Here is a 12,582-nt window from a genome sequence, read left to right as displayed (position 1 = left end):
TGAAAGGACTTATTTAAATGGGAAAGAGAAGACCACAAATAGTGATAAGAAAAATTATCATGGGAAAAAACCCCACCAGTCAATAAAATCACTGGTAAAGGCAAAAATATAGTAAAGGTAGCAGATCAACCACCTATGAAGAAAATATGAAGGTTAAAAGACAAAAGTACTAAAATTACCTATTTCAATGAAGAGGGTAATGGATAGAAACACACAAAACAAGAGATTAGATATGATTTCAAAAACATAAAATGTGGGAGGAGGGGAGTAAAAGAATAGAGCTTTTAGAAAGAGGTCAAGCTACAGAGACTATCAGCTCAATACAGATTGCTATATATGTAGAATATAGCAATGGTAATCATAGTAGTCATAAACCAGAAACCTTATAATAAGTAAACAAATAAGTAAGAGGAAAGAAATCAAGCATAATACTAAAGAAAGCCATCAAACAATAAGGAAGAAGAGCAAGAGAAGAAGAAAGGAAGAGAGAAGAACTACTAAAACACCAAGAAAATAAAAAGTAACAAAATGGCAATAAATACAGATTTATCAATAGCTACTTTAAATGTCAGTGGACTAAATGCTCCAATCAAAAGGCATAGGGTGGCTGATGGGATAAAAAAACAAGACATGTATATATGCTGCATACCAGAGACACACTTCAGACCTAAGGTACTCACAAACAGAAAGTGAAAGGATAGAAAAAGATACTTTAGGGGCGAGACCAGTGGCACAGCAGTTAAGTGTGCACATTCTGCTTCAGCGGCCCAGGGTTCACTGGTTCGGATCTTGGGTGTGGACATGGCACCACTTGGCATGCCATGCTGTGGCAGGCGTCCCATATATAAAGTGGAGGAAGATGGGCGTGGATGTTAGCTCATCACCAGTCTTCCTCAGCAAAAAAGAGGAGGATTGGCAGCAGTTAGCTCAAGGCTAATCTTCCTAAAAGAAAAAAAATACTCCATGCAAATGGCAAAGAAAAGAAACTGGGAGTAGCAATACTTATATCAGACAAAATAGACTTTAAAACAAAAACTGCAATAAGAGACAAAGAAGGGTACTACATAATGATAAAGGGAAAAATCCAACAAGAGGATATAACACTTGTAAATATCTGTGCCCCCAACATAGGAGCACCTAAATATATAAAGCAATTATTAACAGATATGAAAGGAGAAATAGACAGTAACACAATAATAGTAGGTGACTTTAACACTCCACTTAGACCAATGGATAGATCATCCAAACAGAAGATCAATAAGGAACCATTGGCCTTAAATGACACATTAGACCAGAGGGACTTAGTAGATATATATAGAACATTCTATTCAAAAGCCACAGAATACACATTCTTTTCAAATGTGCATGGAACATTCTCCAGGATTGATCACATAGTAGGCCCAAAAAAAGTCTCAAACTTTAGAAGATTGAAATAATACCAAGCATCTTTTCTGACCACAAAGGCATGAAACTAGAAATCAACTACAGGAAGAAAATCAGGAAAGCCACAAAAATGTGGAGATTAAACAAAATGCTATGGAACAATGATTGGGTCAATGAAGAAATCAAAGGAGATATCAAAAATTACCTGGAGACAAATGAAAATGAAAATATGACATGCCAAAATCTATGGGATACAGCAAAAGTGGTTCTAAGAGGCAAGTTTATAGCAATTCAGGCCTATCCCAACAAACGAGAAAAATACCAAATAAACAATCTAACAGTGCACCTAAAGGAACTGAAAAAAGAAGAACAAAGCCCCACGTCAGCAGAAGGAAGGAAATAATAAACATCAGAGCAGAAATAAACGAAATAGAGACTGAAAATCAATAGAAAAAATTAATGAAACCAAGAGCTGGTTCTTTGAAAAGATAAACAAAATTGACCAACCTTTAGCTAGACTCACCAAGAAACAAAGAGAGAAGTCTCAAATAAATAAAATCAGAAATGAAAGTGGAGAAATTACAATGAACACCTCAGAAATACAAAAGATTGTAAGAGAATACTGTGAAAAGCTATACACCAAAAAATTGTATAATCTAGAAGAAATGGACAAATTCTTAGAATCATGCAATCTTCCAAAACTGGATTGAGAAGAAGTAGATAATTTGAATAAACCGGTCACCAATAGGGAGATTGAAACAGCAATCAAAAACCTCCCAAAAAATAAAAGTCCAGGACCAGATGGCTTCCCTGGTGAATTCTACCAAACATTCAAAGACTTAATACCTATCCTTCTCAAACTCTTCCAAAATATTGAAGAGGAGGGGAGGCTTCCTGACTCATTCTACGAAGCCAACATTATCCTGATATGAAAACCAGACAAGGACAACACAAAAAAAGAAAATTACAGGCCAGTATCACTGATGAACATCGATGCAAAAATCCTTCACAAAATACTGGCGAATTGAATACAATACATTAAAAAGATCATACATCGTGACCAAGTGGATTTCATTCCAGGGATGCAGGGATGGTTCAACATCTACAAATCTATCAACGTGATACACCACATTAACAAAATGAAGAATAAAAGTCACATGATCACCTCAATAGATTCAGAGAAAGCATTTGACAAGGTACAGCATCCATTTATGATAAAAATTCTAAATAAAATGGGTATAGAAGGAAAATACCTCAACATAATAAAGGCCATATATGACAAAGCCACAGCTAATATCATTCTCAATGGAGAAAAACTGAAATCTATCCCTCTAAGAACAGGAACCAGACAAGGATCCTCACTGTCACCACTCTTATTTAACAGAGTATTGGAAGTCCTAGCCAGAGCAATCAGGCAAGAAAAAGAAATAAAAGGGATTCAAATTGGAAAAGAAGAAGTGAAACTGTCACTATTTGCATATGACATGATTTTATATATTAAAAACCCTAAAGAACCCAATAAAAAACTTTTAGAAATAATAAATGAATACAGTCAAGTCACAGGATACAAAATCATCATACAAAAATCAGTTGTGTTTCTATACACTAACAACGAAGTAGCAGAAAGAGAAATTAAGAATACAATCCCATTTACAATGGCAACAAAAAGAATAAAATATGTAGGAATAAACTTAACCAAAGTGGTGAAAGATCTGTACTGAAAACTGTAAAACATTATTGAAAGAAATTGCAGAAGACATAAAGAAATGGAAAGATATTCAGTGCTCTTGGATTGGAAGAATTAACATAGTTAAAATGTCCATACTTCCTAAAGCAATCTGTAGGTTCAATGCAATCTTTATCATATTTACTGTGTGTTGTTGAAACTAACATTTTTCATGGAAATAGAACAAAGAATCCTAAAATTTATGTGGAACAACACAAGACCCCAAATAGCCAAAGGAATCCTGAGAAAAAAGAACAAAGCTGGAGGTATCACACTCCCTGATTTCAAAATATACTACAAAGGCATAGTAACCAAAACAGCATGGTATTGAGACAAAAACAGACACACAGATCAATGGAACAGAATCGAGAGCCCAGAAATAAATCCACATCTCTATGGTCAGCTAATTTTCCACGAGGGAGCCAAGAGCATACAAAGGAGAAAGGAGAGTATTTTCAATAAATGATGTTGGGAAAACTGGACAGCCAGATGCTAAAGAATGAAAGTAGACCATTGTCTTATACCATGCACAAAAATCAACTCAAAATGGATTAAAGACTTGAATGTAAGACCTGAAACCATGTAACTTCTAGAAAAAAACATAGGTAGTACGCTCTTTGACATGAGTCTTAGCAGCATATTTTCAAGTACCATGTCTGACTGGGTAAGGGAAACAAAAGAAAAAATAAACAAATGGGACTACATCAAGCTAAAAAGCTTCTGCACAGCAAAGGAAATCATCAACAAAATGAAAAGACAACCTAACAATTGGGAGAAAATACTTGCAAACCATATGTCAGATAAGAGGTTAATATCCAAAATATACAAAGAACTCATACTTCTCAACAACCCAATTAAAAAATGGGCAAAAGACCTGAATCAGATTCCTCCAAAGAAGATATACAGATGGCCAACAGACTCATGAAAAAATGTTCAACATCATTAACTATAAGGGAAATGCAAATCAAAACGACAATGAGATACCACCTCAGTCCAGTCAGAATGTCTATAATTAACAAGACAGGAAACAACAAGTGTTGGAGAGGATGTGGAGAGAAGGGAACCCTCGTACACTGCTGGGAGGAGTGCAAACTGATGCAGCCCACTGTGGAAAGCAGTATGGAGTATCCTCAGAAAAGTAAGAATAGATCTACCATATGATCCAGCTATTCCACTGCTGGGTATTTATCCAAAGAACTTGAAAACACAAATGCATAAAGATACATGCACCCCTTTGTTCATTGCAGCAATATTCACAATAGCCAAGTCTTGGAAGCAACCTAGGTGCCCATGAAGGGACGAATGGACAAAGATGTGATATATATGCACAATGGAATACTACTCAGCCATAAGAAATGATGAAATCTAGCCATTTGTGACAACATAGATGGATCTTGAGGGTATTATGCTAAGTGAAATAAGTCAGAAGGAAAAAGTCAAATACCGTATGATCTCACTCATAAGTAGAAGATAAAAACAATGACAAATACATAGCAACTGAGATTGGATTGGTGGTTACCATAGGGGAAGAGGAGATCAGGCACACATGTGGTGATGAAGTGTAATTAGTCTTTGGGTGGTGAACATGATGTAACCTACACAGAATTCGAAATATATTACAATGTACACATGTAAGTTATATAATGTTATAATCCAATGTTACATCAATAAAAAAAAAAAACCAGATGAGATCAGGAACCAAGAAAAAAAAAGATGACAAGAGACAATGCACTTAACTGGGCCACCATGGAAACATTATTTTCTTAATTTAGCTGAACAATTATCCAAAACAACAGGCAGCCAGAAAAGAAACTGGGCAAGCCTTAGACATTCAAGTCCAGGCCGCACAAATCATGCAGGTTCAGATGTAGCAACTAACACACAAGCCTCCTCAGACCAATAGCACTCCTGTGAAGGGTGTTCGTAATTACTGTAAAACACCAGGCCATTGCAGAAAAGATCATTATATTCTAAAAAGGAAAAATCAGGCCCCCTGCCAAGAATCTCAGTTTCGACCATCTTTTCCAAAAGGGAGAGCCTTACAGTCATTTCAATAATAGGGCTGCTCTGAGGAGTTAAAGGGGACATTTCCTTTTCTCCGAGCCAATTCCTTAGGGGAAACTGATTTAATTATTGGAGATGAGGTCACCAAAGCCCTTATTGATAGAGGGCCACGTTATTGGTCCTCAACCTCACCAGCCTTTCTTGTCCCCTTTCTTAGAGTTCAGAAATTATACACATCGTAGGGGTATCCAGTTGCCCCATGACTGTTTTTAAGTCACTCCAAATTCCTTTCAGTTAGGCTCAATATCAGGATCTCGCCCATTTTTTGTGGTCCACTCTGCCCCGTACATTTCCGTGGGAGAGATTTCCTTGAAACTTATGAAGCCCACAGCTCTTTCTCCCCAAAGGGGGAAATATTTCTTGAATTAAGAGACCTTAACCTTAACTGTTCTTCTTTGGATAATTCTGACTCTGTAATGGTTTCCATCTCTCTCTTACCTATTCAAGTCAAAGAGCAGCAGAATCCTATCTTAGATGCTGTTCCTGACTGCCTCAGGTCAAAAAGCTCTGTGGATATTGGCTGTATTCACTCTGCCATTACAGTAAAAATTGAAGTGGATCCTGGCATGCAGAAGCAATTAAAGGCATTATGAAGAATATATAAAACAGAGGCTCATTATTCCCCGCACAAGTCCTTGCAATTCTCCCATCCTTCCTGTACATAAACCTCATGGAAAAGGATGCAGATTTGTACAAGATTTGAGAGCCATCAATAACATTTTAATACCCAGGCACCCTGTTGTCCCCAACCCTCATACCTTACTGTCTGCTCTTTCTCCAAATAGCAAGTTCTTTACAGTTATAGACCTTTGTGGTGCCTTCTCTGGCATTCCTGTAGATCCTGATAGCCAGTTTTTATTTGCCTTCACTTGAGGTGGACAGCAATACACATGGAGAGTCATGCCTCAAGGCTACACTGAAAGCCCAACCAACTTCTCTCAAATTTTAAAGGCAGATATAGCAGATGTAACCTTTTCAGAACATCCCACTTTATTATAATATATGGATGACTTCCTCCTTTGCTTGCCATCAAAAGAGGCATCTAAAGGGAACTTGCTTCTCAGGGACATAACGTCTCTAAAGAGAAACTGCAATTCAGTTAGCCCCAAGTTAAATATTTGGGACACCTGATATCTAACCAAGGGGTTAATGCTTGACCCAGATAGAATAAAAGAAATCCTTTCCCTGTTCCCCCTACCAAAAGACAATTGAGGGTATTTTTAGGATTGGCTGGTTATTATAGAAACTGGGTCCCTAATTTCTCAATGACAGCTCAATGTTTATATTCTCTGCTTGGGGTTGAGCAACCAGAACCCCTCAACTGGACTGAAGAAAATCAAAAGGCCTTTGAGACCATTAGGCAAGGTCTCCTTGACATCCAGCCTTAGGACATCCTAACTACAAATTGTCCTTTTTCCTTTTCATTCATGAGAAGGAAGGAAATGCACTGGGTGTCCTTACCCAACAACATGGACGACAACATAGGCTATTACAGTCAACAATCAGACCCAGTATCTAAGGGAGTACCTCCCTGCATGAGAGCCATTGCTGTGACTACAGCTCTTCTTAGAACTGCCGAAGAACTGTCATGGGCTCTTCTCTGACCATTTATGTACCTCACTCAGTGGAAGTCCTCCTTAATTCCCATTATACTCAACACCTCTCTGCAAGCAGATTAAGCTCCTAGAGTTTCTCCTTCTATCCTCACCTAACGTCACTATTACTGTCATTGTCTCAACCCTGCCTCCTTCCACTGCCTTCTAATGACACACCTCACAAGTGTATTACCTTGACAGATCAATTGCTAGTTCTCAGATCAGATTTACAAGAAACTTTGATTGAAAATGCTGACATAATTTGGTTTACTGATGGATATTATATGAAAGATGAAACTAGTAAATATAAAGCAGGTTATGCAGTTCTGTCTTTACTGGAAACAGTAGAGGCTGGTCCTTTGCCACTGGCTACCTCTGCACAAGAGGCTGAACTGTGGCCCTAACTCAAGCCTGTTGTCTGGCTGAAGGGAATACAGACAGCAGATATGCTTTCAGGGTAACCCATGATTTTGGCATGCTTTGGAAATAAAGAGAATTTTTGATCTCTATAGGTCAAAGTATTAAAAAAAAGTTCTTGTGTGTTAGATCTTTTAGCTGCTATTCAGAAACTGAGATCTTTAGCAGTGATAAAGATTCCTGGACATTCTAAGGCGAACACGGAGGGAAGTAAAGGTAATCATTTTGCTGATTCAGCAGCAAAAAGTGGCCCTTCAGAATTATAAACCTCTTTTGAATTTGTCCTAAAACCAAAATTACCCTCTGATCTTTTCAGAGATTTAAAAATAAACTTATGGAAGCATAACATTTGGTTCCTAAACAGGAAAAGAAAAAATTGGCAGAACAGGGTTGCACATTTGAAGGAAGGAGAAATTTATGGTACTGTCCTAATGGCCATCCTGTCCTCTCTGATCACGTCAGGAACATCCTCTAAGCTATGTTCATGATTTAACTCATTGAAATACTGATAAGATGGTACTTGGAGGAAACAATATTATTGGAAACCATCACCTAAAATGGCTTCAAAGGTTTATCAAAGATGCCATATATGTCCCAAATATAACCCTGAAAGTCCATCCACAGTTTCTTGGACTATTTCCATTTACTGTCTGGACCCTTCAAGATATGGCAGTTGAAATCCAACTGCCGCCATCTCAAGGATATAAATATGTTTTATTAGTGGTATGCATGTTCTCCCACTAGACTGAAGCATTCCCATGTTGCAGGGCAACGGCTCATACCGTAATTGCGTACTCCTAGAAAAGATTATGCCTACTTGGGGTGTTCCCTTGGAGCTTCACAGTGATTGAGGAACTCATTTTACAGGCCAAATCATACAACCTGTATGTAAAATATGCCCCATCCTGAAGCACTTTTGTTGTGCCTATCACCCCCAATATTGTGGTCTTGTTGAAGGAACTAATGGGATCATAAAAACCCAACTGGCCAAATTCATAGAATCTTTTAATCTCCCATGGCCAAAAGCCCTGCCCTTGGTATTGCTCAACCTTAGGTCTACACCTTTCAGAAAACATAAACTTTCCCCATTTGAAATCATCACAGGATGACCTTTGAGACTAGATGAAGGACTATACAAACTTGTTTTACTTAAGGGAGATATTTTGACCTATTTCAGGGAGCTCACTAAGGCTCTTAAACCTAACACTACCCTATTCTACCCTGTAGAACAATGTTTTCACAGCATACTCCTGGGAGATGAAGATGCACATCACCACAACCTTCAACCAGGAGACTCTGTCTACTGGAAGAGACACCTTCACAAAGAGGCCCTACAACTGCAATGGAAAGGGCCATCCCGGGTATTGTTGACCAATCCTTGTCCAGCCAAACTTAAGGGCATTGACTCATGGATGCATGTTTCCCATAAAAAGGCACTCTCACCTGATTGGACTTCTCAACCCATTGGAGACCTCAAATTAAAGGTATCTCCTGCTGCTCTCCACCTGGATAAGAAGCAGACAACATCTGGAGCTGACAGCTGTCCCAAGAATCCAGACCAGGCCAGTATCCATGCCTGACTTAGCTGAACTTTTTGGCATTTTTTTTTTCTCCTAGGAATTTTAATGCTTTTTGTCCGTCTTCATACTGTGGGAATCCTACATTGATGGTGAAATATTCTCTATTCTTAATAACCCTTCCATTATAGCCATCTAAATTTGTTTAATTAGGTCACCAATTAATTGGCGACCACAGTGTCTGAGATCTGGATGAAAGCTGCCTTAATGGTATTTATGATGATAAGTTGCAGCCTACCTTGCACCACCTTATCTCATCCTTTCATCCTGACTCTGCAAAAACTTGCTAAGAATTTGGCCAACCTTACCAACTGTTGGATATGCACAAGGGCACACCATACTCATGATGTTCCTGAACTAGTGGCATGGCCTCTATCCTTAGAAGGCTGGAGAAATGTAACTGGGAGGCATGTAGGCTTTTCTTATGGCCTTTTTGAAACCACCTATCAGTTTACCTTTAGAAGATGTGCACCAGATATCACTTCATTTCATTGGCTACCTCTAGTTCACTGTGGCTTTTCTCTCACGTGAATTTGGGTACTCATCCATAATCTTTCCTTATGTACTAAAAATGTAAATGGCACTTGGAAAACTCTGGGCTACTTACCACTTAATATCTGTAATTTTACCCTTCTCTATGTTTCCATTGACCGTGAATTCACACCTTGCTGGGGTTCAGAAAACTATTATGATGTTACATCCTTCAATGTGTCTGTATGGTGGGAGCTCTCAATGCAATGGAACTGGCAATTGGGATGCCTACATGCTCCCTTTAACCAGCACTCATTGGGTTATAGAACAGAAATCAGGAGAATGTTGGAAACTAAGTGGAACCTATAGTAACCCTAATCATCGACCTTCAACAAAACTTGACCAACCCAAATCAATCTCATTTTCTACTCCAAGTTTATAGGAACCTCTGTTGATACAGTCCTGATTATTTCATCCTTTGTGAAAATGACTACCTCTATGACCACAAGATTCCTTCTTTGAGCGTAACAAGGTTTGGGTGCATGGGCCCACTTAAGCCATCCCTTGAGAATTCTGGATATTTCTTCCTATGCAGCTCCAGTATTTTCTCCATTCTCCCTACCTCCTGGAAGGGATGCTGCAGGGTAGTAGCACTCGCTCCAGATGCTGCAGTCAGAAAAAAGCTTCCTTCTACTGCATACATACCAAACCTTGACTCAGTCTCCTATCAGCTTAAAAGAGCTAAAAGGAATTATGCCTTTCAGGGACTCCCCACATATAACCCTATTGTAGATGACACAGGGTTGGGGTATGCCTTTGCTAGAACATTATTTCCCACCTGTGGAGTTAGTGCCCTTGAAAAGGTCATCAGCAATCTTTCCCTCACGATGGCTTCCACCTTCAAGGTCACCCAACAAGCTATCGAATATCTTCAGGGCCAAACAGATAGTCTGGCAGAGGTGGTCCTTCAAAACTGAAGGGCTCTTGACATCCTAACTGTTCAACAAGGGGGTACCTGCACACTAATGGGAGAGGAATGTTGTTTCTATGTAAATGAATCTAGTCTCATAAAACAAGAACTAAAGGTCATAAAAGATAATATAAATCTCCTTAGTGATAAAGGTCATACTACTGGCCTCCTGGACCACTTTCACCTGTTTAGTTGGTTACCCTCTGGGCTCAGAGCTATTCTGAGATCAGGGTTCCAAGCCTTACTAATGATTATCATTCTGGTTTGTTCAGTCTTTGCTGCCTTTAAACAGCTAATGATTTGTATTTCATGATACTGCATGTCTGTTTCTACTGCTAGAGCGATGATTGCTCAGTGGCTTGAGATGACTGACCAATTTTGCAATTCTGAACAAAGGACTTGATACCTTTTCCAGATCTGTCTAAGTCTCATTTCCTGACCACCTCCTTATTTCTCAGATGTGGCTGCATTACTCCTACTGATGATTGAGCATCTCGCTTTCCCCACTACATGGGACATGACTTCCTGGGAATGAGCCTTCCTGGTGATGAGGGATATATATATATCCTTTCTGCTGAAAGATCTTGCTCAAAAGGGGAAAATATGGATGACAATAACAAAATGAAGTAACATATGTCAAGTCTTCTAAAATGGAGCTGGGAGGCCATTAAGGAAGTGCGGCTTATGCACACATACCACATCCACCACCAGATGTTAACTAAGTGAACTTTTGAACTTTACCTGACACCAGAGGTCACATCTTGAAGCACTTCTTCATTCCAAGAAGAGACAGTCTGCCTAGATGAGGACCAACTGTGCTAGCAAGCCAGCTTGCCCCATGCCAGAACGAGTCATTAGCTGTTCAGTGTAAACTTTTGTAAGCCTGTCTCCTTTTGTCTTCCTAGGAGCACATTTGGGCTTCTACTCAAATCTGTGTCTCTTGAGTTACAGTTCTTGAGACCCTCAAATAAACTTTTTGCTTCTTTTGCAGTTTATGCCTCTTATTCCTTGAAACCGTATACTGATAGAAAGTAAAGCAGTGGTTACGTTTTTGGGGAGAAGGTTACATTGCTGGGGAAGAGGGAGGGATCACAAAAGGGCAAGAGGAAACTTTTGGGGGTGATGGATATGTACCTTATCTTAATTATGGTTATAAAACATTTCACAGTGGTATACATATGTCAAAATTCAGCAAACACTTAAGCAGTTTAATTTATGTCAATTAGGCCTCAATAATACTCCTAAAAAACCAGCACAACTAAAAATGTTACATAGGAATGCATACACAGATGGGGAAATTACAAAGAAAAACAAGAATGGTTAACTCAAAATTCAAAATAGTAGTTACCTGGCGTGGAGGAAGGGGCATATAGGGACCTTGTCATGTTCTGGTCCTAGTAATATTCTATATCTGAAACTGAGTGCTGAGTATCTTGCTATTATTCTTTTTTTTTTTAAGATTTTATTTTTTCCTTTTTCTCCCCAAAGCCCTCCAGTACATAGTTGTATATTCTTCATTGTGGGTCCTTCTAGTTGTGGCATGTGGGACGCTGCCTCAGCATGGTTTGATGAGTAGTGCCATGTCCACGCCCAGGATACGAACCAACGAAACACTGGGCCGCCTGCAGCGGAGTGCACGAACTTAACCACTTGGCCACGGGGTCAGCTCCTTGCTATTATTCTTTTAACTGCGTATGTTTTATACAACCTTTTGTAAATACGATAAATTTCACAATTTGGAAAAAAGATTCTGTAGTTAGGAATGAACCTGTATTTGCTAAAATGTACTTTTATCCTTTTTCTGCCGGATACCCTCAAAACCTTTTGAATAAAATTAAGCTCTTTCATGTCTGATCTATATCACTGGTTTGAAAATGGCAAACTCTTCATCTGTTTGAGACAGATGGGCTATCAGTTTCAAACAAGGGGGAAGAGAAAGATCAAACAGAAAAGCTATTGTCTACTACTCTAACTTGTAGTATTTCTGTGCTTATTAATGAGTTAAGTAGTTGCCTTATCCTCTCGCAATAATCTTGAGGTGTTTGGGTGTGGGGTAATTAATATATAGGTACTACCTACTAGTTACATGACAATTATCTTCCTTGCACACTTTTTCTCTAGAAGATCATGGTAGTTTCTCCCTTCAAAGCACTTATACATAATTTTGTTTCACATTTTTTTTTTACTTGGTTATTGCCTTTATTGGCTATTAAAATATAAGCTATAGTAAATACACTGCTGTAATACGCTCCTCATTTTGCTTGACAATACACACAATTTTGCTGTAAGGAAGGTCTTGGAATCTCGCTTCTGGTCCCCGCAAAAAGTAAGCAGAGAACTCGGCGCTTCCCACATAATTTAAGAGCCACACAAATTTTA

The 12,582-nt window shown here is 38.8% G+C and overlaps 1 protein-coding gene across 7 annotated transcripts in view; it reads left to right on the top strand.

Moving 5' to 3' along the window:
• The window catches only part of LOC123284727 (annexin A1-like), an 85,679-nt gene extending 73,630 nt beyond the window's left edge, over window positions 1–12,049 (top strand). For 5 of the 7 annotated variants that reach the window (XM_070495861.1, XM_070495862.1, XM_070495855.1 and 2 more), the window contains 2 exons: window positions 8,413–8,747; window positions 10,662–12,049. The gene's annotated coding sequence lies outside the window, so the exon portion shown is untranslated. Of the gene's footprint in view, window positions 1–8,412 lie in introns of all 7 variants that reach the window. The other 2 variants (XM_070495852.1, XM_070495856.1) reach the window with 1 other exon arrangement.
• Window positions 12,050–12,582: the final 533 nt, after the last annotated feature.

The sequence above is a fragment of the Equus asinus genome, chromosome 23 (assembly GCF_041296235.1).
Source record: "Equus asinus isolate D_3611 breed Donkey chromosome 23, EquAss-T2T_v2, whole genome shotgun sequence".
NCBI classification, from domain to species: domain Eukaryota; kingdom Metazoa; phylum Chordata; class Mammalia; order Perissodactyla; family Equidae; genus Equus; species Equus asinus.
Note: the sequence above shows the minus strand (reverse complement) of the source record. Positions and strands in the feature narration are given on the sequence as shown.